The sequence below is a fragment of the Astatotilapia calliptera genome, chromosome 17 (genome assembly GCF_964374335.1).
Source record: "Astatotilapia calliptera chromosome 17, fAstCal68.1, whole genome shotgun sequence".
Taxonomy (NCBI): domain Eukaryota; kingdom Metazoa; phylum Chordata; class Actinopteri; order Cichliformes; family Cichlidae; genus Astatotilapia; species Astatotilapia calliptera.
The window spans coordinates 32,017,139-32,030,094 of record NC_137438.1 but is presented as its reverse complement, the minus strand read 5'-3'; the positions used below and the strand labels follow the sequence as shown (position 1 = coordinate 32,030,094).

At 39.2% G+C, this 12,956-nt stretch overlaps 1 long non-coding RNA gene across 1 annotated transcript; it reads left to right on the top strand.

The window, feature by feature from the left end:
* The first annotated feature begins 1,425 nt into the window (after window positions 1-1,425).
* Window positions 1,426-3,317, top strand: LOC145421382 (uncharacterized). Its single transcript, XR_013902722.1, has 2 exons — window positions 1,426-1,936; window positions 2,017-3,317. It is a non-coding gene; the product is annotated as an uncharacterized LOC145421382 (long non-coding RNA).
* Window positions 3,318-12,956: the final 9,639 nt, after the last annotated feature.

Here is a 12,956-nt window from a genome sequence, read left to right as displayed (position 1 = left end):
TTTTTTTTTTTTTTAATATCGTACTTGTCGTTTTTGGGGTTGTTGGGGGGTGGTACTGCTATGAGATAGAGAAATCACAATCAAATGCCCCTCGTGTAACCACAGCACCAAATAAACTTATCTCACAGAGCGAGACACATCCTGACTTAATAACAGCCATCAGTCTTCACAGTGTAAACACCACACTCTCATTACATTTGTGTATATTGTGCGAGTGAATTAGTGAGTGTAGTGTCTGTGAGGTATGAGTTTGCATGGCAGTAGATTGTGTTTGCATGACAGAGACAGGGAGAGAGAGGCATAGTGAGAGATTTTGTCTCATTAATAGTGTTGTTTACAGACAAGAATTGGAGAGAGTTGTGAGTTGGGGAGAGACAGCAGCTGACTTCCAGCAATTTAATTTTGATTATAATGACAGCATTTTTAGTCAAATGTAGATTTTATTTTTACATTTTTGTACTCCGTCTGTCTTCTACTTCTGCTGCGTTCAGAATTCTGCATTCTTCTCCTTCCTCCTCCTGTGTGTCTCCTGTGCTCTGCCATATATTTCTGTTTCTCTCTTAACACTCCATTACTGCCAAATTCCCTTACTAGCATGTGTCCCCTTGGCCTGAGGACTAGTGTGTTCCCAGACTTGGCAGAAGCTCTGACGGTCCGTCGTGCTAGGAAGGCCAATATGACTGGCAGCAGACAGGGTGGGCTGCTCCAAGCCCATCACTGGGAGGGGGGTAAACAGAATCGACGGCATGGCTACAAACTCACTTGGGTGTGAAACAAATGTCATCCCAACTCTGTTCATTCTTCCCTGCATTTTTATTACTTTCAAATGGCTTACACTGTATTTTGTGCGCACTAGAGCACTGCGTGTTCTTTTGAACTGTGCGAGTTGCTAGACTTTGATATAAGTTCACTAAAACTGTAGTTGTAATGCTAGACTGCCGCTGGACCTGTCTGGCCTTGATTTTGTAAATTTACATTCTTCTGTTTTCCCAACTGCTTATACAGTTTAGGGTTGCAGGTGAACTGGATCCTATCCCAGCTGTCATAGAGTGAAAGCCAGGCTACAGTTGGCAGTCTGTCGCAGGTCTTACACAGAAACAACAACCATTTACATTTATGGCCAATTTGAAATCACCCACTAACATGGTCCTAGATTCTGAGTCCAGAGGTTTTTTTCTTTTCTGAACTCTAGTTTATTGTTAATTAATGTCTCTTTTGATTATGAAATGTGAGTTGTGTCAGGCTCAGGAGGGACTCGGGGGCAGACCGTCACTTAAGTTCGTGATTTATTTACACACACAGACACCAGGTGCGAACATATACGGGTGAGGGGGCACAGGAAGAGGGTCTCCGGGGAACACAGGCACGGGAAGAAGAGGGCTAGGTACAAAATCCACTGAAGCTCAGGTAGCTCGGACTCCGGCTTTAGCTCACCAACGGCGGTCCTCAGGCTGGCGAGAATTCTGGCACAGAGAGGTGTCATGGTCTGCGGTGGGTGGCTGGAATTTCCATAAGGCTCCTGAACTGACCTGGGATCCGCCCCTGGGCAGGGCCAACTCCAGCTCCCGCACACCTGGAGCCTATTGCAGGCAATCAAGCCAGAGGGATTTAAACCACACGTTGATGTTCATTCACTGCCAGTTCGTCATCAACACATGTTGGTAACAGGCCGTATACGTTAAGTTCTTGCTGTGATTCATCCTGTTAACACGACTCTCTTGTGCTACAGTTGCTGTATCCACCTTGGCTCACACTCCACCTCTGGACTCAGGATACCTAGTAATCATTCTGGAAATCTCTCTGTGCCTCACCTGCCTGCCCTCCTGCCATCACACTCCATCTGAAGCCCCGGATCTCAGGCCAGCTTTTCCACGTCACTCAGCCTCCCCTGGATCTTCATCACCCCCCTCTCAACACTCCAGGTCCCTAACTGCAAGTAAGAATTGCTGCTCTTACAACTGGCCACTGCAGAGATGCCTTCACTACCTACCTAACTCCTATATCCTCTTCCTTCAGTGTGACTGTTCCCCACTCAGCTCCGTTCCGCATCTCAGGCCTCATTCCCTCGCCATAGCCACGTTCCCCAGGCCACGCCGCACCAAGACTCCACGTCTCGCTGTTTTTTGTCTTTGCCACATTTTTCTCTTGCACTTAAACCTAATAAATTGTTGCATCATCTGCTGTCTCCGCTCTGGGTTTCTGCACCTGAGTCCTGTTCAGTACCGGCCACCCGGCCACGTGACAAGAGGAAAGGCAGGTAAGTAGTGGCACGACAGAAACTCGAAAAACGGCTCAGATAGGTGATGACACTGACGAGTGTTACACAATAATCCAGCGAGGAAGCACTCTCAGCAGCCGCCTTAAGAAGTGGGTGAGATGATTGCTTGCAGGTGTCCGAGCCAGGGGCTGGAGCCGTCACGACTCCACCCCTGTAGAGCGCAGTGCGCGGGAGGGGAGAGAGAGAGATGCAGCACAACAAAAACACTTGTAGCCATACAGAGTCAGCCGAGAAGGCACAGGGTCATGACAAGTTGTGTTATTTGGAATCTTTATATTTTTCAAGGTTTTGTTTACTTTTGTACATAGTTTGCCTCTGTGTTTGGTAATAGTTCGTTTTACTTTTCTTTTCTGGGTTTTGTTAGTATTTTATTATTTATATCAGTTTTCTTTACGCTCAGAGTTAGTCAAGTCTCCCAGCATTTCTAGCTTATTTTCGAATTTTCGTCTCTGTGTTTAGTATTTCCCTGTTATGTTACTTCCTCTTTTACTGTAATACACTGTTGTCTTATGTGTCCTGTATTTAGTTTTAATTTCCCTGTCCTGTTGTCCTTGATTTGTTTCAGCTGTGTCTTGTTTCCCTGGTGTTTCCACTTCCTTTCAACATATATTGGAGGCCCAGCTTTCCTTTGTCTAAGGATTCATTTTTCATCTTTTTTGGAGGGTGTTCCTACCATTTGTTGGAGATCTTTGTTGTTTTGTCCCATGAACTTCTACTTCTCTACCGTCATTAAAAGGTGCATTTGAAATTGACCTTGTCAGCATTTGGGTTAATTCCTATGACAATGCATATCTTTGTATTGTTGAAGGAAACTAGAGTATGCAGGGAAAACCCCACACAGGCACAGTGAAGATATATACATACCACATAGAATGGCGAGTGGATTGAAACACAGGCCCTTTTTGCTGTGACATAAAAGTGCACCCTACTCTGCTACTCTTCCCTTGATGATTGTATGCTAATAACTGTGACATTGATTGACAGGGATTAAGGAATGACAGCAGTTTGATTTTTTTTTTTTTTTTTTTTTTTTTTTTTTTTTTAAACAGTGTTTAGTTGAACAGATGTCTGTCAAGAATCCTGTTCTTCATTCCTGAAGTGTCAAATGTTTCAGTTTTTCTCAAAGCCACTGGCTTCAAAGAGGTTGTCCTTACATCTCTTTGCAAGATGATGTTTGGGTAAGTTTGATACACAAATATATAGCAGAATGTCATTGGATGAAAGATGAATTATTGCAGGACTGAATGCATCATGGATGGGATATTGAGCCGGAGATGGATCCAGACTGGATGGCCTTCAGTACTGAGAAGAAGAGCAGAGGTGGTGAAGAGCTGCAGAGTGGATGAATTAGATACAGAGGTTCAGGGAAGAGGAGAGAGGTGTGTACAGTGTGATAGACTTTCACTGTTCAACTTTGACAATAATTATTTGATTAAAATGGATTTATTCTTTTGACATAGCCAGCCAAATTGATTTTTAACTTTTCCATCATTCTCTTCTTCTATAATGCGTAAATTATTTAGATATGTTAGTTATTTCGATTATTCTTGGATTCTAAAATGTATTTTACCCTATAACTTAAATTCTTCAAGAAGCGACTCTTTGCCATCTCTACTATTGTTGCAAAAGAAATGACATGCTCTGCCAATTTTAACCTTAATAAAAAATAGTTTCCTCATTCTTGATGTGACAGATATATGAGTTGATTATAACATTTACAAAGCTTAAAAAAAAGAATCAGACTACTTGTCATAAAAACAAGAAAAGACAAATGCTTTAGAATTCTGTCAAAAAGGTGTTTAAAACTAAAAAAAATTTTATTTATTAATCAAATAGCAAACTGAATTAACATTTTTATACCCAAATTTGAGACAGCACACTGGACTTCAATGAGAAGTTAGGAATTAATCAAGCATAATATTAAACCACTAAAACTAATTATTCTGTTCAGGAATGCAAGTAAATAACAAATTCATCATCTTAATGAAATAATGAATGAGGTTTTTTTTGGTTGTTTGTTTTTTGTTTTTTTTTTCATTTTTTTAGCATTAAAATTTTTGATTAAAGAGTTTGCATAGACTGGTTGGTTATTCATTACAGAAACACAAAAGTTTAAAAATTGCTCTTTATATGTTCTTCTTAGTTAATCAATCTGGACGAAACTTACTATATTTAAATATCTATAATACCAGAATTAGCAACATACAGTGGGGCAAAAAAAAGTATTTAGTCAGCCACCGATTGTGCAAGTTCCCCCACTTAAAATGATGACAGAGGTCAGTAATTTGCACCAGAGGTACACTTCAACTGTGAGAGACAGAATGTGAAAAAAAAATCCATGAATTCACATGGTAGGATTTGTAAAGAATTTATTCGTAAATTAGGGTGGAAAATAAGTATTTGGTCACCTCAAACAAGGAAAATCTCTGGCTCTCACAGACCTGTAACGTCTTCTGTAAAAAGCTTTTCTGTCCCCCACTCGTTACCTGTATGAATGGCACCTGCTTGAACTCATCATCTGTATAAAAGACACCTGTCCACAGCCTCAAACAGTCAGACTCCAAACTCCGCCATGGCCAAGACCAAAGAGCTTTCGAAGGACACCAGGAAAAGTATTGTAGACCTGCACCAGACTGGGAAGAGTGAATCTACAATAGGCAAGCAGCTTGGTGTGAAAAAATCAACTGTGGGAGCAATCATCAGAAAATAGAAGACATACAAGACCACTGATAATCTCCCACGATCTGGGGCTCCACGCAAGATCTCATCCCGTGGGGTCAAAATGATCATGAGAACGGTGAGCAAAGATCCCAGAACCACACGGGGGGACCTGGTGAATGACCTGCAGAGAGCTGGGACCAAAGTAACAAAGGTCACCATCAGTAACACACTACAACGGCAGGGAATCAAGTCCCGCAGTGCCAGACGTGTTCCGCTGCTGAAGCCAGTGCATGTCCAGGCCCGTCTGAAGTTTGCCAGAGAGCACATGGATGATACAGCAGAGGATTGGGAGAACGTCATGTGGTCAGATGAAACCAAAGTAGAACTTTTTGGTATAAACTCAACTCGTTGTGTTTGGAGGAAGAAGAATACTGAGTTGCATCCCAAGAACACCATACCTACTGTGAAGCATGGGGGTGGAAACATCATGCTATGGGGCTGTTTTTCTGCCAAGGGTACAGGACGACTGATCCGTGTTAAGGACAGAATGAATGGGACCATGTATCGTGAGATTTTGAGCCAAAACCTCCTTCCATCAGTGAGAACTTTGAAGATGAAACGAGGCTGGGTCTTCCAACATGACAATGATCCAAAACACACCGCCCGGGCAACAAAGGAGTGGCTCCGTAAGAAGCATTTGAAAGTCCTGGAGTGGCCTAGCCAGTCTCCAGACCTCAACCCCATAGAAAATCTGTGGCGGGAGTTGAAAGTCCGTGTTGCTCGGCAACAGCCCCAAAACATCACTGCTCTCGAGAAGATCTGCATGGAGGAATGGGCCAAAATACCAGCTACTGTGTGTGCAAACCTGGTAAAGACCTATAGTAAACGTTTGACCTCTGTTATTGCCAACAAAGGTTATGTTACAAAGTATTGAGTTGTATTTTTGTTATTGACCAAATACTTATTTTCCACCCTGATTTACGAATAAATTCTTTACAAATCCTACCATGTGGATTCATGGATTTTTTTTTCACATTCTGTCTCTCACAGTTGAAGTGTACCTCTGGTGCAAATTACTGACCTCTGTCATCATTTTAGGTGGGGGAACTTGCACAATCGGTGGCTGACTAAATACTTTTTTGCCCCACTGTACGTGTGGCATTTGGGAAACAGCATCAAACAAACAGCTGTCAAACAGCAGCATTACATTTTCTTTATTGATGAAATTATTTGTTCGTTATGTGATGCTGTAATACATTTTGCAAAATATTTTTTTATACTGCAGTTGCACAATGAGGTCACAGATACTGTATGCACATGGTGTCATGCATATTTGTGCACTAATAGTGCCTGTAATTGATTATTCAAAGAGTATGTAGCTTGCAAATATTTGGCTTTTCAATGGGATAAAAATGTGAAAGTTGGAAACTGTTAACAATTGCAAAATTCATTTTTTTAATGTCCAATTTCTATTGTCTAAGAATTGTGTTTTTGTTCTGTTTTGGCTAAGTTACTCAAAATGTATCTGTATAAAGTTAAAAATCATTTCCATAAACTATGAATATGCCCTTATAAGTCACCTTCCATTGTCTGTCGTTCTAAATAGAAATACTCAAAATAAATAGAATTTTCTTGCCCTTGAAATGCAAACCCTTTTGCAGTAAAATCACCCAAAATAATGTTATAACTTTTTTAAAAAGCAAGCATTGTTATAAAGCCTCAGCATGTGTTGCAACACGTGTGCTTTAGTTGGATATGTTTTCACCTGTATGTCCTGTTATATTAGTATTTTATTTTTATTTTTTTTAAAGCCCTCTGGGTTAAAATGTGGAAACTTAGCTAAACATTTTGTTCCACATGCAAGCTTATTTTCTACTCCAGTGCAAAAGTACAGGCACAGTGTAAAAGCCATAATACATAATTCACCACCATCTGTCCACAGCACATGTTGTGTAATAAAAGCTGTCTTGTACCCTGTTTTCCTGCCTCTCATCTCTATCTCCTTTACTCCCGCTCTCTTTGTGCTGTGTACACAGTTTTTCTAATTTTTGTTTATATTTATTTATTTTTGTCTCTCACACATTCTTGTTCACATTCTCTCACTCTCTCTCTCTCGGTCTTTTTCTCTTTTGTCATATTCCCCTTTTCTTTTATTTCCAGGACTTTCTTTTTCCTATTCCATGCACAGTATTTTCTCCTCCTTCCTCTCAGTCTCTCTTTTATTTGTCTGCTTATTTTTTCTTAGCTGCTCTCCCTTACACACTGAACTGTTCCTTCCGTCTCCCTTTCTAAAATACCGAACTTTCAGTGGCTCTCAATTTCAAAATGCATATCAGTATCCCTCTACTAGCTCCTAGTGTAGCTTCAGGTCAATTAGGATTTTTCTTAACTCATCAGGACTATTGTCCAAGACCATGCATGTGTGTATGTGTGTGTGTAGGTGTGTCCTTGTGAGGTCTCAATCTCATCAGGTCTATTGTGGAGGCTGACAATGCAGTGGCCCTGTGAATCAGTTTCTTTTGTAGTCCTTATAGAGTCAGAGGCTGCAGTATGCGGGTGGTTAAGTGTCTGTCTATCGCTCTATGTGCGTGCGCATATGTGTGTGGGTAGTATGCAAGTTTAGCGTGGCAAAACAGCCCACTATTTAACCTTCCTCAACATTTATTATACATGCTCTTCATAGCTGCCCAGTTTAATCTGTGAAAAACTGAAAGAAGGGATGGAAAGGAGGCAAGGACATGGAAAAGAAGAAAGCAAAGAATAACAAATAACTGTTTAATTAAAAAAAAAAAACAATATTTCATCCGCCAGCCTTTTCATTAGGTATAGATGTCCATTGAGTCAATACTGTAAATATTTAATTGAAAATAGCATGGCAGTAACTCAGTGCATGTAGATATGGTCAAAGTTTTTAGACATGTAAAGCTCAATCCAAGCATCAGACTGAGTAAAAAAGTTGATTCAAAGGACTTTGATGCAGCATGGTTCTTGGTGCCAGCCAGGTGGGTCTAAGCATTTCAGAAACTGCTGATCTACTGAAATTTTCTCACACAACAATTTCTAGACTTCACAAAGAATGATAAAGAAAATATTCAGTGAATTCTCTGGAACAAAACCAGAGATCAAAGGCGAATGGCCAGCTTCAGACTGAAAGCTGGCAGAAAGGCAATAGTAACTCAAGTAACCACTCATTACTACCAAGATACGCACAAGAGCAACTCTGATCTCACAATACATGACCCTTGAACCAGATGGCTACAGCGGCAGAATACCACACTGTGTGCTACTCCTGTCAGCTAAGAACAGGAAACTGAAGTCATACGTCTCACAGGCACCACAAATATGGACAGTAGAAGACGGAATAGTAGAAGGAAAAATCTGCATAGTGTAGAAAGCGTAGTGTGCTTTTAGTGCTTCATTGAGCAGAAGGAGTCTAATTAAATATCATCCTATTTGGTATGATACGTCTTGATTTTACTGTATTCAAATGAAACCCAAAGTTCAGATCTCACATCTCGGTCCAACAGAATACCTTTTGGATGTGGTGGAACGGGAGATTCACATTATGGATGTGGAGCCGACAAATCTGCAACAACTGTTTGATGCATTCATGACAATATAAATGCATATTGAATGCACTTTAACGACTCTATGTAACAAAGACTTTTGTGCGGTTGTGTAGCTCTCCAGCTTCAACAGTAGTATCTTTCTTATTGATACTATTGCACTGAGCTCCTAGGTGCTTCTTTTTTAGTGTAGATGTCAGTCTTCTGTTTATATGTATTTAAGACATGCATTGCATTTGGTATTTCTCATTTGGGTCAATTGGCATAGTACCATGCCACTAATTCCATGTTCATTAATGCCTTGTTCCAGTAGCCCACCTCTCACTTGTCTGTCTTCTCCATCACCTGATGCAGACCTTACCTAAAGCATGTGTTTCTTCTTTTCTGATTTTACTTTATGTACTGTTGGAAAATAGAACATTCTGCAAATTTACAAAAATGTTTTTATGGATGTAAAGTGGTAATATTCTATCAACCACATTATAAAACAGAGTTTAGTTATTAAAATATACTTCTTGCATTTTCGAAAACTCCTTGGAAAGCAAACTCGAGTTTCTTTTTTATTCAAAGCTTTTGATTTCCCTCTGAGAGGTTGTCTAGCTCCGATGAATGAAACAAGAGGTGCCTGAAGAAAGGGGAAGTGATAGAGGGGAACATTAGAGCTGGAAATGCAGTTTAAATAAAAGCATTGTTGTGGGTCTTTTTAAGTTTTTTTTTTCTTTTTAAATCTGAAAATTCTTTTGCCTTTATTTCTTTGTACATTTCTTTAAAATTTAATTTGAGGTAGTTAGGGCTACACGGGTTTTGTTTGAATGAACTGAAATCTTTTGGTAGTTAAGGAAGCATACTGATTTGAACTTGCTGGTAGGGAGGAAGTCATACCTGTTTTGTCTTTGGACTAATCAGCTCTTAAATACGTATTGAAAGGTGTGTTCACAAAGGAGAAGTGTGGAAGTGACATTTTTTTTAAAGCACATGTCTTTATTGCTTGTTCTTGACTGTTGCGTGGTAGTAAATGCCAATACTTGTAAAATATCTGCTTTTACATCAGCAAAATGTAAAAGCAGACTTCCAGTAAATTTAAACTGCTTACAATGCTGATCATTTTGATTTATGCCCGTGGCTTGATTTCTTTTTCTCTGAGCACCAAATATAAGTACATTGTACCACTGCAGGATAAATTCGTCTGTTATTTCGTTCTAATTTCTGTTTAGCAGTATCAAGTCCCTTTTTATGACCCAGTGATGTGATGACCTTATTTTTTGTGTGACTGAGATTTTAAGCTTTAACTTAACATCGTTTTTAAGTGGATTTTATTTCAGCTTGTAGAAACCTCCCTCTAACTTGTGCATCGGAGTACGTATAGTAACGATTGCACTTACTATTGTGTGGTAACTAAATACAGTACATGAGATGAAGAAGGCAGGAGTTCCAAATCCATTTTAGGTAATCAAAGTTAATTCTTATTGAATGTGTTTTCCAGCATATGGTTGTTGCTCTAGAGATAAGCAAAATTTAACAAGTACTAACTCATGGCAATTTTCTCTTTTCCCTTAGTATTTAATAATGTGCAAGAGAAATGGTTCTCTTGCAGGTGAGCAGTTCCTTTCTTAAAACGACCTAATTGCCTAATTGATTCTTTGCATTTGCACATTGTATTTCATCTTCTGTTCTCCCTGTCATTTGCTATCCTGTGTAATTTGTGTCTTCTTTCCCAAATCTTCCACATCACAGGGAAGTAAATTTGCTTTTGGACCTCTCTGGTCTTCACTGGCAGGCTTCAAACCCAGTAATTTAGAGCAAGGGAGGCCATGGAAAAGTCTTTCAAGAAGGATTCATTTCTCTGATCCCCAGGCCTCACATTTTATCACTAGCTCTTTAAAAGCATGTTTAATGTGCTGCTCAAAATGGGGAATTGCCCTTGTAGATCACCACCACACAATTCTCTGTCTACCTAAGGCCAATCGTGGTTTATCTATTTTAGTTAAGCCAGTGCCTGTATATATCTACTTCTTCTGGGTTTCGTTACAGGCCAAATTGTTCTGGATCAGACAACCAACTTCCTTCCTTGAGGAGGGAAATTGGAAATATAAATCCCCCTCTTTACACATACAAAATGATGCATGGTTTTTAAGAATCATTATAAATGGAAATGGGATGCAGATAGCATTAGGTATTTATGGGTGGCAATACATCGTGATTTCACCAAAATGTTCAATGCCAACTATGCATTTTCTGTCATTGCTCATTTTTGAAAGGTGTCATGTGTGTTGGCAAGTCAGGGTCACTTTATGCTTTGTAAACATGTTTGTTTACCTTTGTGGTTCTAAGGAAAGAAGGCATTATTTTCCCAGAGTGATGGTGAACTGCTTTGATACTAGATACCAGCACGGACAAGGCTTTGCTAGACTTACAAACCTGATCCCATGGGCCAATAGGGAATTCTCTCTTTCAGATTGCTGCTTCAGCATGTTGATGTCATCTGTTACTGGCTGCTCGAGAATCTCAATTCACTGTGTGCTCAGCAGAGGAAATGTTCAGGAGAGTAGTTGCATGTAAGTCACTACAGGAAAGTAAATGTTCTCTGTGATTTGTTTCCCCAAATGTACAATACATTTTAGTTTTAGTTCTATCATTTTATATTAAACATTGTATTTTTAATAGGATACAGGTAAGTACCTAGTATATATTGAGTGTTAAATTTATGTACATATTTACAGCATTCAGTATTGTGTAAACATTATGAACCAGTCTTTCTTTATATTTTGTTGGGAAAATCATTTTCTACTTTCTTAATTTGAGGTTCACTAATATTTTACAAATGCTGTAAACACTCAAGGATGTGAGTAAATCTACATATGATTACTTGGAAGCAAAATATGTATGTATGATGAATAATTTAAAGTTATTTATAACTCACAATAAAAAAAAAATCATGAATGCATTTTAAAGATTGCTAAAATGATTTAGTGACTGGCATTTCAAGCAAAAATGCTAGTCAGTATTCAATTCCAAGACTTAAAATATAAATGTATGTAGTTTGGCCAATTCCTGACATGTTATAGTTTGATCTTAACTTTCATTGCTAGCGCCCAAGGTCAAAGTTGACCTTGAAAAAACCATATTGAGTAATATACCATATGGAAGGACATGGAAATAGCTGTGCAGCACACTATTTATTTTTTCAAGACAACATCCTATGACATAACAATGACGCTATAACAGGCTGATGACATATTGTAAAATAAAAATGGGCTGACATCAGGATGTTGTTTTATCTATTTATATCATAGTTTCAATATAGCCCTTACTCTTTGGTGGGAGATGGTGACTGTTACCTACATGGTCACTAAACTGAATAAGTGAAGGAGTACCATAGCATAATTCTCTCTCTTTTTTTGTCAGTGTCAAGTTTGACAATATTTTGGTTTATTAAGACCTCTAAGGGGTAATTAATTGAAAATGACAACTCAGTATGCAGAACAAGCAGGAGCAGAGTTGCTGAGAAAGTGAGAAACACTTCAGATTTAATGAGTTATCTGCGTGAGCACAGTCTGCTGCTTTACAGGGAATACAACATAGTTAACTTTTAGTTTAAAGCATGTGAGGAATTTAGAAACGGGGGAATGTCAGGCTAGGCATATGGACTGTCCATAACTGACTCGGTCCATTACATTTCTCCAGAAAGCACAGCTGCTGATCAGTAAAGTGGAATAATGTAGCATCATGCCACCATGACTAAGAAGGTGACACTGCTACATTGTTCAAAACTCAATTTATGATCCAGAGGAAAGTTAGTAGCAGTAACACACCAATCCCTTTTTTACCTTAATTTCAAAATGGACCATGGCAATGATCCACTTTCATTTCTTCTTTCAGTCATTCCCTTCTTTAAAACTCAGTTTCTGGGCAACAGTGCAACACTGTGTTCATGCTCCAAAGCTTCAGAACTGGTGTGCTCCTTAAACATAAAAAAACATGTTTAGGGATAAAGAGGCTGCATCCTGTTGGAGTGGCCGGGGAGCCTAGCGCCGGAGGCAAGCTTGTTTCGGTGTCGGTGCAGTCAAAGAGAGAGAGAGAGAGAAAAACACTATACATAGACATAAATTTGAAAAACTATAATAGCGTTTATGTGAGAGAGAAAGAAAGAGGAATGCAAATGTTTGAGGGGGAGAGAGAGATGTTTTATATGTAGGAGGGAAAGAGAGAATAAGAGAATTAAGTGGATTAAGACAAGCAGTAGAGAAAAAGAAAGGTGAATGTAGGGGAAAGAAAAATACAAAAAAGATGGATGAAGACCGGATGGGAAGTGTCAGGAGAAGAAACATTGAAAGACAGACGTGCAGTTTCAAAGCTCTGCTTGCTATGCTCACATAGAGCCGTTGTTGTTTGATAGCACTTTGTTCTTCATGAATCCAAAGAAGAGAAATATTGCAATATCACTCCATATT